At 40.6% G+C, this 12,500-nt stretch overlaps 1 protein-coding gene across 2 annotated transcripts in view; it reads left to right on the top strand.

Annotated features, from left to right (window-relative positions):
- The window catches only part of klhl14 (kelch-like family member 14), a 26,447-nt gene extending 25,691 nt beyond the window's left edge, over positions 1-756 (top strand). For both annotated transcript variants that reach the window (XM_085389735.1, XM_085389734.1), the window contains exon 9: positions 1-756. This exon is cut by the window's left edge and continues 373 nt beyond it. The gene's annotated coding sequence lies outside the window, so the exon portion shown is untranslated.
- Positions 757-12,500: the final 11,744 nt, after the last annotated feature.

Below are 12,500 nucleotides of genomic sequence, written 5' to 3' on the forward strand. Positions count from 1 at the left end.
TCATCTGTGTTCTGAGAAATGGTTGGTTCCATATTCGATTTTTTTTATTTAAGCGGATAGTAAGTGTTTTTGGCTTCTCTTCTATAGCACGCATAGTGTTGAGCTGAATTATAGCTTTCAAATCCATTGTATCTTGTATTCAGTAGCGGCATAACTCCAGCTAAATGCAGTGTTGTTTCAAATTACATCGGGACATGAAGTTACACTAGGACTGGGTGAGTAACATGACCTGTGATGATCAAAATGTATAAATAGTCTTCATCCGTTATGTTATTGCTCATTGTTCTATGGCTGGGTACGCTCACTTATTACCTGGTTAGAGAATTATACAACAGTTTTGTTGTCTGTCTCTGAAAATGAACATATTTGCGCAATCAAAAGGGGACATTTTCAGAAAACCCTAACAGCTGTCACTATTTAACTGTCACGGTATGTGCAGAAATGTTCAATTAGACATGGAATTAAACATGAAAGTAGATAAACAACCAGGAAGACACTTTAAAAAAGACACAAATATACTCATTGATCTTTTTGAGCATGTGTCCACATGACCCAGCCATATTTTTTGATCTTAAAGGGGGTCTATTATGTTCTTCCTTTTCCTCTATCATGTATATACTGTGAAAATGGTGTTTTCCTTCATTAAATATGGTCAAAGTCTAAATAGTGTATGTGCAAATAATCCCCACAATCACTTTCAAACAGTTTTTCTACTTTTGGCTCTGTATGATGTCATAGAAAGTGGATTTTTTTCAATATGATCATCTCAGGCATGCATTTGAGCACCGAAGCCCCACCCACAAACCTTCTGCTTATGAGGAACAGCCAATCAAAAGGAAGTATGCTTAAAGAGCGTGGGAACTGGAATTAAAACAGCAGAAGATTAAGTGAGAGGCAACATCAAGACCCAGTATAAGTTAAATAAGGTTTTTTTTTTAAACTATAAATCACACAAAGCTGTGCAGGACTCAAAATTTGACGCTGGAAATGAACATAACAGATCCCCTTTAATGATTTAACTTGTTGAACGACGCAAAACTCTAACCAATGTCATGCTGCAGGCAAGACAATTTAAGGATCATTATTGATTCCTAATATTCACATGAATAACTTATAATTAACTAATGTTAATTAAACAATGATGGTACAATCAAATTGTAACTATTAGCCAACGTGTTTCTGGGTAGCACATTGGGCTAAACTGATGCAGAGGACACTTGTGTAGCTTGTTCTCCTGTACAGCTTAATTTTAACAGGCCTGTTTGTGAGGCCACATAGCATTACCTTGATGAGATTTTAATCTTTAATGTATAAAAGACTAAATTAAACAAACATACAGTGGGCTTTAATGCACTAATAGTGAACTTTTATTTCAGCAAAGTTCACTAAAATGTAAAATGTAAATTACTGAATGTGCTGTGTTTAAAAAAAGTATCTTCAGTACAAATGAAGTCCAGTCTTGTCTACGTTATGAGGTTCAAAAACCTGACTCTAATTATTGATGCAGTACCTGTTGAATTCTTTAAAGAAAAAATGAAAAAAGAAAAGAAACGTTGATTTCATTCTTGTAAATAATCGCCTGCAGTGAAACATTTTTGTGCACTCAACCTTGGATTTATTCTCAAATCCTGTTATGTCCTTTGCATTTTAGAATATGAAAATAAAATGACTCTTGATGATTAAAATGTGTCTGAGTTTGTGACATTTGTTCAAGTCCAGCGACGAGATGTGAACAATCCCACAAGGGGAACTACCTTTAAACAGAAACGTTTCTCAAAATCACGTCACAAAAATCTGCTTAAAACTTTATTTAATAACAATAACTTTATTAGACCGCAGATACTCAAAGAAAAGCTAACCCATCAAAACGAACCCGATTCCTCCAGAGTTAAGGAGCTACAACCTCAAAACCACGATCACCTGTAGTTTTCAAATAAGAAAATTTTAGCAAATCAGATCAGAAATCTGAGAAGTCAGCTGCAGTGATCAGGTCTCAGTAGTTCTGCTGTATATATGTAGAAACCGGTCAATGTAGCGTTTTATATATTATTAATAAAATCCTAAAATAAATTCAGAATTTTTCTAGAAGCCAGTGAAGGGCAGCAAGAATGGGAACGATGTGCAAGTGTCAGTAGTGAATACAAAGGGTGACCTGGTGCAAGGGTGGATTACAAAGTGGTTTGCAGGGGTGCAGTCACTGTGGGCAGATTAGAGCAACATAAATTGAAGCCCTACTGGATGCCTAGAAAGCCGAGGTGCTCTGACCTTTGAGGTCAGCCTGCCTGAACTAATGCTAAAGAAAAGAGGAGGAAAACAAAAACACCTTGATAAAGCAAAGGAAGGAACGTTTAGTAAATTAAGGGAGTGCGGTCATCAGTTCATGAAGCTCAGGCATGCTTGGGTTATGCAGCAGGACAATGATCTGAAACAAGTCCACCTCTGAATGGCTCAAGAAGCAACACAATGACTGTTTTGGAGTGACTCAGTCAAACAGTGGACTCAAATCCTACTGAGATGCTTTGACCTGACCTTAAACAGGCCGTGATCGAACACACCAGTGTGGCTGAATTCAAACAATTCTCCAAAGAAGAGTGGGCCAAACACAATCACAGTCGCTTGATTGCAGTTTTTGCTTCCAATGGGGCAATAAAAAGCCCCATTATAGTTTACACAGGAATCTTTTTAATAGTTCAATTTGTGTTTATCATAACTGCACACTTTCCTTTATATTTATGTTCTAAAACATTCAAATTGAATTAATTATGGGTTTGAGTCACTTTTATAGAAAAATAAGTTAACCGAACTCATTGCCCCCAACTGTATCTGCCTTAAGGCCTCTGCTGCAGTAAATATTACTAGTCTAGGTTTGCTTGGTTCCCTGTAAAAATGTGAATGTGGGTGCCAGTGTTAAAGCACTCAGTAGAGGCACGAAAGCACAAATAAAAAGTAGTTTAAGTTTAAGCAGTGATTAGTGTGAAATTACAGTAAAATTAGATATAGTGCTTAGAGACAAATACCCACTCACCACACCCACTGCATGAGTTGATTCCTGGAAAAAGCTGGAGGAGAAGTGGCTAATTTCCAGTAGGAATGATTTTTACTGATAGAAATACAAGTATAAATCTAAATCTGGGGTCATGCTGACCCTACTCGGTCACTCGACGATTAAAGAGACGCCTGTTAAACCTCTCAGACTGACTGTTGTACATAATACCAGTAAAGACTTGTCCTCATACTCTGAAACAAGCTCTTCCAACAAAAGGCGAGACTGTTAATACATTTAAGCTTTTGGCACCTTAGGATACCAAAAAAAAAAAAAATCACACCCTGCAAGAATCTCCAAAACGTGAAGCAGCAAGCATACAAACCAAACCTGATGTTTACCCCGAGGGCGGCCTCTCATGCCAGACCAGATTTGATTTTCCAACCATTTATTACCAGCTGTCTCGTGCACAAAACGGCACGCATGTCTCCCTGCACATACACCTGATGTTTCCCGTTTCAGTGGAGGCAGTTTGTCTGCTTGGCGTCTCCATTTCACGCATCCACTTGGCCACGTGCCCAGAGGATAAGACGGCAATTATTTCCTCACAGAGATGATTCTGTTAGATTACATAAATCCATGTCTAATTCTCTCAATATGGCGTCAGGACACTAGAAAATACTGAGCGTGCTCCATGTCAGAGTCCTTAGAGACATGTCTGACAACAACTACAAAGATACTGCAGTCTGTGAGCTCGTTCTTTGGCCACTGGTGGCTAGACATTATCGCTATCACTTGAGGAGACTTTGGGTAATGAAAGAATAGCAGAGTCTTGATTAAGACAAACACATGGAGTGGCGTCCAAGGAGGAAAATTAAGAGGTTTAGAGGGAGAAATGCAGCTTTAACTCTGAGTGTGTAGCATGCGTGGACTTGAAGTCTTCATTTACCCTTCAGTGTTGGTGGCAGCAGATGGTTTCTGCAGTGCTCTCAGTCCCACCGCTAACACTTCTCCTCCTCAGCGCAGGGAATACTGGGATTGCTTAAAATGAACATGGCTGACCTTTTAATTAACTACGTGGACCATCATGCTCTGTTTTAATTAAAGGGAGAGTATTCTCTGTCCTCGGCTCTAGTTTAATAATTATACAGGAGCGTATACAGTAAAAGGGCTTATAAAAATACAACCTCAGATGATCAACACATGATTGCAGTATTTCAGTATTCATTTAACAAAAATTAAGCCAGAAGCACCGTGTTAAAATCTTCAGCTCCAATAGGAATTAATAGGGTAAGTAGCGGTCACCTGCTGCTACACATATGCACTCAGTTAACTGATCATTAGGAAATGTGAGCACCTCTATAGAAGAAGTAGTTTGTCTGGAGCACGGGGGTGTTGATAGGTCAGTGCCAACGAGGAAAGCATCAGTAATGGTCTCAGAGAAAAAAAGTATGGCTGCCCTTCAATCTGGGATGGGTTATAAGGTCATTTCCAAACAATCTAGAGTCCATCAGTTTACAATGATGAAGATTATTCAGAAGACGATGCCAATACAACTGCTGATTTTCTCGGGAGTGGACGTCCCAGCAAATTCACCCCAAAGTCAGACAGGACAAAGCTCAGAGAAACTGCAAAAAACCCAAGAACGGCGTCTCACACTCCACAGACATCAGTTAGCATGTTAGATGTAAAAGTTCATGACGGCACGATTAAAAAAGCCTGAACATGTTTGGCTTTTTTAAGAAGGGTTTCCAGGGGAAAACGTCTTCTGTCCAAAAAGCACATTGCAGCACGACTTAAGTTTGCAAGGTACATCTGAACAAGCCACAAGACTTGGTGGTGGTGGAACGGGGATGATTTGGGCTAATTTTGGAGCCACAGGACATGGGTACCTTGTAGTCACTGAGTCAATGCCTAATTATTCTAGAGCAAACTGTCCAACAGCTAAAGCATGCAGCAGGACAAAGATCCCAAACACAGCAGCAAATCTACAAGAGAATGTGCAATGAAACCTCAATCCACTGAAGGAATGTTGTAAAGAAACATCTTCTACAATGATACAAGGGGCTAAAAGTTGCACAAAAGACAAAAGAAAAGGTGATTCTACAAGCTACTGAATCAAGGTGTGGACTTAGTTTTTCACATGCTGCTTCTGCAGTTTTGCACTATTATTGTTAAATAAATACTGACACAGTGCTACTTGTTATGTATTGTTGTTCATCTCAGGTTGTATTTGCCTAATTTTAAGAGCTTCTGAGGACCAGATTTTTTAAATATATATACGTTTATATCCTGATATGTAAAAACTCTGAATGAACAGAGGCTGAGATGAGTTTTTAAAAGAACGGTTAAGAGACCAAACTGCAAAATTTGAAAGATAGCATCACGGTCAGTGAGACTGATGCTTAAACATTTGTATCTTTTCATTTAAGCACTATATATTCAGATCTTCTACCTCTGTGTCGCTACTGTTTTGAATGGATATAATTAAGTAATTTCACCATCAATCTATCCTCAGTATCTCATAATGATAAATTATTGTCTTAAAAAAAATGATAATCTTTCATTTACGAGACTATTCAGACTCTGCTGTGGTACTTCAGACTGCACCCTGTTTTCTTTAATTAAGATGTGGTCGAAACTCTGAGCCACCTGAGGCAAATTTTATTGGACATAGTTTAGAAAGCCACACTGTGTACATAAAGATCCCACGTTCCTGAAGGCACCGCCGGCACAAAAACTAAATCACGAAGTCTAAGAAATTCACTTATGGTGAGGCATCAATCAGGTCAGGGGCAAAAAAAAGGTACTTCTAAAAGCATTCAGTGTCCTCAAGGGCACCGTGGCCTCGATAACTGAGATGGAGGAAGTTTTGAAGCACCTGGACCCTACAGAGAGAAGGCTTCAATCAGAGGAGGTGACCAAGAAAGCCCTTCTAACAGAGTTTGAGAAGTCTGCTGCACAGAGGAAAGTACCTGCTGGACAAAGACTCCATCGTCTCCATCAACTTTTATGGTGGAGAAGATCGAGTCGAGTCGAGTTACAGAGAGTTACAAAGAGACGACAGCCGGCGTGGAGTCTGTCAAAAAGCAGCTCAAAGGGCGAAGAACAACAAATCTAATGAGTTAAAATGCTGATCAGCCTCCTGAACTAAGCACAATCAGTCAGTTCCAAACAATATCAATCAATGTCCTTAAACATTTGTTGTTTATATTGAATGCACCTTATCAGCATTTTTGAGCCATGATAACTGATGACTAATAGATGCAGCTACATTAAATTTTCATGGCTGAAAAACACATTAAAGCTCTTTTAAAAAGTGCACACAATTTAAAATTCACTCCAAATGTCAATCTAGACTAAAAAATGACATAGCTTAACATAAGTAAATCAGTCGTCTCCTATAAAACAAATCTATATCTCTATCTTTTCTCATGATTCAATTATTGAATTATGTTTCATATAATTCTGTACACACGTGAGTAACACTTTAGTAGCACGTGTGCCTGTTTATGTCTGTCTGTAAGAAATCATCTTACTTCTATCGCATGATTAACGATTCAAAATATTGATTCGTGTTTTATGTGCCTATTTTTTCCCTGTGAAGTTTCCTGATTCTAATTTTTTACTTTAAACAAAACAAAACTTGCCCAGGGACTACAGATGGAAATTAGCTAGCAGCTAAATCTAGTACAAGGCATTGTTTCCCTTTGTGTGATTAATATTAAGAAATAAACAAAAAACAAACAAACAAACTCTTTCTAACTGAATTATCGTCAGAAAGGTATCAACTAATATATAATATTACTAATTACAATAATTGTGTGATTATCTAGTATTTGTTCATAAGCTTTGTATGCAGCTAACCCAATTTGTGACTGAATTTTTGACATCACTTTTTGTTTCTGGTGGAGTTTTATTCTGACCCGTGTGCTTACAGGTAAAATAAGATAAGATAAGATGTACTTTATTTGTCCCAGAAGGCGGGAAGTTACTTTTACAGTAGCCAAAACATTAAAAAAAAACAACTTAGCTCCATAAATAAACACAATATCACAGAAAGATGAAAAAAGAATAAAGTAGGAGTTCAGTTAAAAAAAAGAGATAAAGTAAAGCATTCAGTGAATCTAAATGTAAATATGACATCAGAGGGAACTTTAATCTAAAAAGACTTCAGGTATTGTGGTATGAGTTGGTAAAGATCTTTCTGTATCTGTATATTGCACTGATGATGATGATAATCCGCTATTATAATAGTGTCCCATAATCTGTAGCAGTGTCGTAACGAACAAGGGATTTATTTGTGTGGATTTTAATGTTTACAAAGGTGCCCAGAAAGTCTGGGGATGACGCTGCGTGTGCAGAAGTAGAAGCAGATGCACTTTGAGGACAGACGTGCACTGCTCGGACTGTGGTGGCTTGTATGGTCGTCTCCCAGAGGAACCTGCGCATGTGTCAGGTATGCGGCTTTAGTCCACCATCTAGCGGTTGATCGGTTACATGCGAATACCTGGGTGCTTGGGCTCACATCACCTGAGCGCAGTTTCAGATGAAGACCTGTTGCATTTCTCTCCCTCTCGCCAGACCTCCTGTGATCTCGGCACAGGTGAATCAGCTTCCTGCGCTGAAAAAGAAAAGAAAAAGAAAAGCCCTCAAACAGCACAACTCAAGACAGTCCAGCCTAAATTTAGTTTGAAGACGCCGCCATTAATTGTAAACCACATAAAGTGACTCATATGAGGCAGCCAGCTCGTGAAAGATGACTGGGATTACTCCCATGTCTCCTCGCTCCTGTCCCCGTGCCTGTTTACGTTCATCCGCGTTACGCTCCTCTGGCTCCCAGCCACCTCGCGGTATTTATAGCCATACAGAGGTAATCATCATCACTCAAGGAATCCTCGCGAAATCATCCTCAAACCACCAAACTTGGACTGAGTGAAAGGGCTGAATTTAGCATCCACCTGATCGGGGCTCGCCGACGATGAAGGCGCGCGCCTCACCTCAAGGTAAAGCTGTCAAATTCATCAATCAATCCGTGACTTAATTGATGTTTGCATTTCCCGCAGCACCGATCCTCCTTTATGCAGTGAATATTTTTAGCACGCTGTGCCTCTAAGTGTAGTTACTGTGACTGCTGCTTTGCTTTTCTCCTGTCTTGCTCGTGCGTCAAAAACACTTAACTTCACGAGGATAACGAAGGAGCAGGAGCATGAGTTTAATTAGCGATACCTGTTAACTGGCTGGTTAACGCACATCTAAAGCGACTGTCGACCTGCAGCTGATTAGAGGAGAGCGGTCGCCTTGTTCCGGCAGGCTTTGCACTGGTTGCACTAATTAAAGCGTAGGAGATCTCAGCCAGGAGCTGGAATCTTGAATTTATAATAGAAGAGCATCGTCTCCACACAAGTGTTTGAACTTGAGTGAATAATGCAGATAAGGTGTGAAGCTTGCTTTGGTATAATCATTGTGCAGGCTTCTGATCTACCTCCACCTTATCAGTGCTGCAATTTATGTTTGTTTTATGTGTTTTTGTCCAGATTTCACGGACCCACCCTGCCAGTTAGGTGTGCCTCTCCATACAAGTGCCGTGACATTTAATTTCCACACAGCCCTGCCTGCAAGCAAAAAACAACAAAAAAACAACCTTCCTGACTAATAATAAAAGCTATCAGATTTCTTTTGAACTTGAATGGCTGCGCTAAAATCAGAGACAGCCCACCCATGAGCGGCACAAAGCTGCGAGCGAGCCACCCGTGTAAATGTGCGCGCTGACCTTGTAGCCTCTCCCGGCTTTCAGGCGGGCGCTGCGCTCTGTTCGAGGGCAGAGCTCAACTCAGACTGTGTCCAGTTCACGTCTGAGGAGCCCTGCTGCTGATGAGTGAGTCACCGAGCCTTTGCTTCTGCTCCTCCACACTCAGTCATCTTCCTTTCAGCTCCGGCTCAGTGGAAACAGCCTTGTTTCGTCTGTCTCTGACTGGCTTCGCCACAAACTTGCTGTTTTCCAGCCTTGCCACCTCATCACCCCCATATTTCTCTGTCTCAGTCACACACACACGCACACGATTAACTGGACAATAGCAGCAACAGAATGAGGGTTTAAGTAGTTCTTTATGGTGTGCTCAGCTACTAAAAAAGATGACCAAATCTCTCTTTATGTCATTACTTTTACTACACCCACTTTCTGTGCAGTCTTGTTCCGCCCACCAGTATGATTGCTGGTACTATTTCTGTATGGCTGCTGGTTCAAAGCTTCTGTTCATCCAATCATATGCACCGCTAGTATCAAAGCTCCCCATGACAGTGCAGTTGAATGGTGGCATCCATTCTGAGGTTAATTGACCCTGTTTGGTTGGAAATGACTGAGGTCAACAGGAAGTAAATCCTGAATCTTTTCTATCTTCATTTCAATTCGGTTTCATAAAATGTTAAATTCTGAAGTTTCTTTTCTTTCACTTGCAGTCAATAAAGTTAACCTACCAATCAAGCTGGGCAGGTGGAGAGTTCTTGGATTTCAAATGGCTCAGTGTTTTAACCCCCTAATGCCCAGTTTATCATACTTGAGTTTTTATCAGTTTTTGACAACTCTACATCATCAGTGCCCCCCCCCCCCCCAAAATAAAAAAAAAACCAAATAAATAAAAAATAATAAAATAAAAAATTAAGTGAAATAAAATAAATAAATTGCAAAAAAAAAAAACAATTACAAAAAAACAGATGTAGCAAATATATGCAAATTAAATATTTAATGTTTGTTTGTTTTTTTTAATGTCAGAAGGTTCAATAAACAGTCTGTTTTCAACAAAAAAATATTAGAATTTTCTGGAAATTGTTTCATGGTTAAGTCTTAAAGATTTAATACCAGGCAAGAAAAAAACTAAATCGCGTTGAAGCAGCTTATCCTGTTATAAGAGAGCTAAATGGCACTCAAAAAAATCCTGATTGAAATTTGCAGCATCTGCAGATGTTGCAGGGATGTTTGTGGTAAAAGTAACTCCACCACCATTGGGGTAGGAAAAAACATCTTGTTTTAGCAGCAGACTTTTTAAGCAGACTCGTGTCTGACTGGTGGTTTTATTTGTGCAGTTTTTATGTCTCAGTGACGACTGAAGACAAGGTTAATTCAGACAATGCCTTCAAATATCTGCCAGAGTAAGTGCCAGGATGCAGTTTGAGATGGTGCGTGTCGAGATTTGTTTTTAGAATGTTAGTTTTTTGGTTTATAAAGACAAATATGCTAGGCTTCATGCTAGCAGCAGTTTGAGGCTGTGCTCAGGTACAGAGATGCATTTTGCACAGCTGATGGAAACTGAAGATGTATTTGGTCATAAAAACAAACAAATGAACTGGATATTAAGATTTTTGGCCCGGTGGTGACAGTAAATGAAAAACACTGTGTGGTAACCAGAAATGTCCATTTAGAGTAATAGTCTGACTTCCTGGTTGTGTTGAAAAGTCTCAGTGATATCTTCAGTCACCCACTGAGCTCCATGAATACGATCTGAACTTTCATCCCTTTGATAGATGGTGAGATGGTTGAGTTTGGGTCAGAGTGACAGCTTGGGCAAAGGACATTATCATCCTCAGTGTCACATTGTTTGATGCTCATAATGAAAGACAAACAAGAAGGGGACAGGGAGGATGTGCTTGAGCAACGTTTATGAAATATTATTGCAGTGTTTTTCACCCATCATCCTCTGCCTCTCTCTCCTTTTTCTCCATTTGCAGCATTATGCTGAAACTGCCACGGACCGACCTCTGTGGAGATGTTCACCAGTTCAGAAAAGTCCCTCTCCCTCTCCCTTACACCCAGCTCTCCAACCATCGGCGGTCGGCGTGGACAGACACACGTCCAGTCCTCCCTGTCCCTCCCTGAGCCCGAAGCCTGGAGGCGGTCTAGCCCCACTGCCCGGCCTGGGCTGGCGCAGGGAGCACGCTCTTGCTCCCTGCAGGTCCCTCACGCGGTCCCCGAGTGTCTGGGGCTGCCCCCTCGAGCGGCCAGCTTCGATGTGCCATGCGGACAGGAGGATGGCTCGTCCGATCAGGGCTCGGGGTCTCTGAGCCCTCACGGCATGCTGCGGCGGCGCGGGGGACTCGTGGAGCAGAAGGACATCATCATGGCCCACCAGGCTCATAAAATACAGAGCACGCCGCAAGCCCGCAGGAAGGAGTGGGAGTAAGTATAAAAGAGATTCAGAGTCAAAGGATTCCTTTTAAACTGTACGTGTAAAGATGATAAATCTCCATGGAGGAGGATGAAAGTGCCAACGTGAAAGAACCTAGATTCTGGATATGAAGTGTAACTTTTCAAACTGAACATCATTAGGTCCCTCAAGGTTTACAGGATAAGGATGAGGATACAGATTTGATTTCAATATTTCAGTAAACATGTCTTTTTAAAAATTTTAGAGCAGCATATACTTGTCAAGGCAAGACAAGCCCAGGCGTAATTAAGAGCCTTAAATCATGGCCTCATTTCATTCAAGGATCCAAAAAAGCCGTGCGTGAGAGGAAGCATGCATAATTGCATGGCTGTTGAACTGGAAGTGGAATGTAGCTGACACTGATGGTAGTAATTACACCTGGTGCTTTTCCTGTTGAGATGCATCAAAGTCTGTGTGACAGCGAGACATACTGTAGCTTCAACGAGCGAACACATGGGCTAAAGAAAAAGAAAATCCAATTTTCCTTGTGATTATCAAAGAGTGTTTTAGCTGTTCCATAGTTTAGCTTCATTTTCAGCATTTCTAGTTCAGAGCTACAACAGGCAGCATGAAAGACACCAACAGAGGATTTAGCAGTTTAGGAGATGGTGAAGGCAAACATGGAGCTTCATCAGGTGGTCATAAATACAAATACGACTGCAAATGCATGATATCGTCAAAATTGATGGTTTGTGTTGTTTTACAAGGCGATAGTCTTTATATTCAGCTAGCCCCTTTGCCGTGGAGTGACAAAAAATCTATTGGGCAAAGGGGAAAGTAGTAACCATCATGAAAATCCAGAAAATTTGACGTAAACAAGTGGTTGGTGGGGATGGTTGGACATTATGCAAGCCACACACCTTCAGATCTGCTCTTTTGTATATGTACAGTTTAAACAAAGAATACTGAGTCTTTGTATTTAGTCATAATAACTGATTAATCTGTAATAGTCAGACTTAAAGTTTGTATTCCTCCTGCTCACTAAAAGCTGCATAATTCAACCTCAAGGGAACATTTAGAGTTAACCCATGGTATTAACTGTTAACAGGAAGGTGTTTTGTTTGTTGGCGATTTCCGATGAAGGACTGAAATTCATTCCCTGATCATGTAAAAGATCCTCCGCCTGAGACCGGGAGGAGATACAAACCCAGCCTCAGGAGGTCACGAGCTAGTGTACTCCCAGTGCCGGCCCCAAGCCCAGATAAATGGGAGGGATGCATCATGAAGGGCATCTGGTATGAAATCTGTGCCAAATCAAATATGTGGATCCATCCGCTGTGGCGAACCCTCTGGGAAATAAAGGAGCGAAAGAACCA

This window comes from Rhamphochromis longiceps, linkage group LG18 (assembly GCF_057381845.1).
Source record: "Rhamphochromis longiceps isolate RC_006_pf linkage group LG18, R_longiceps_female_GT1.1, whole genome shotgun sequence".
Classification (NCBI taxonomy): Eukaryota; Metazoa; Chordata; class Actinopteri; order Cichliformes; family Cichlidae; genus Rhamphochromis; species Rhamphochromis longiceps.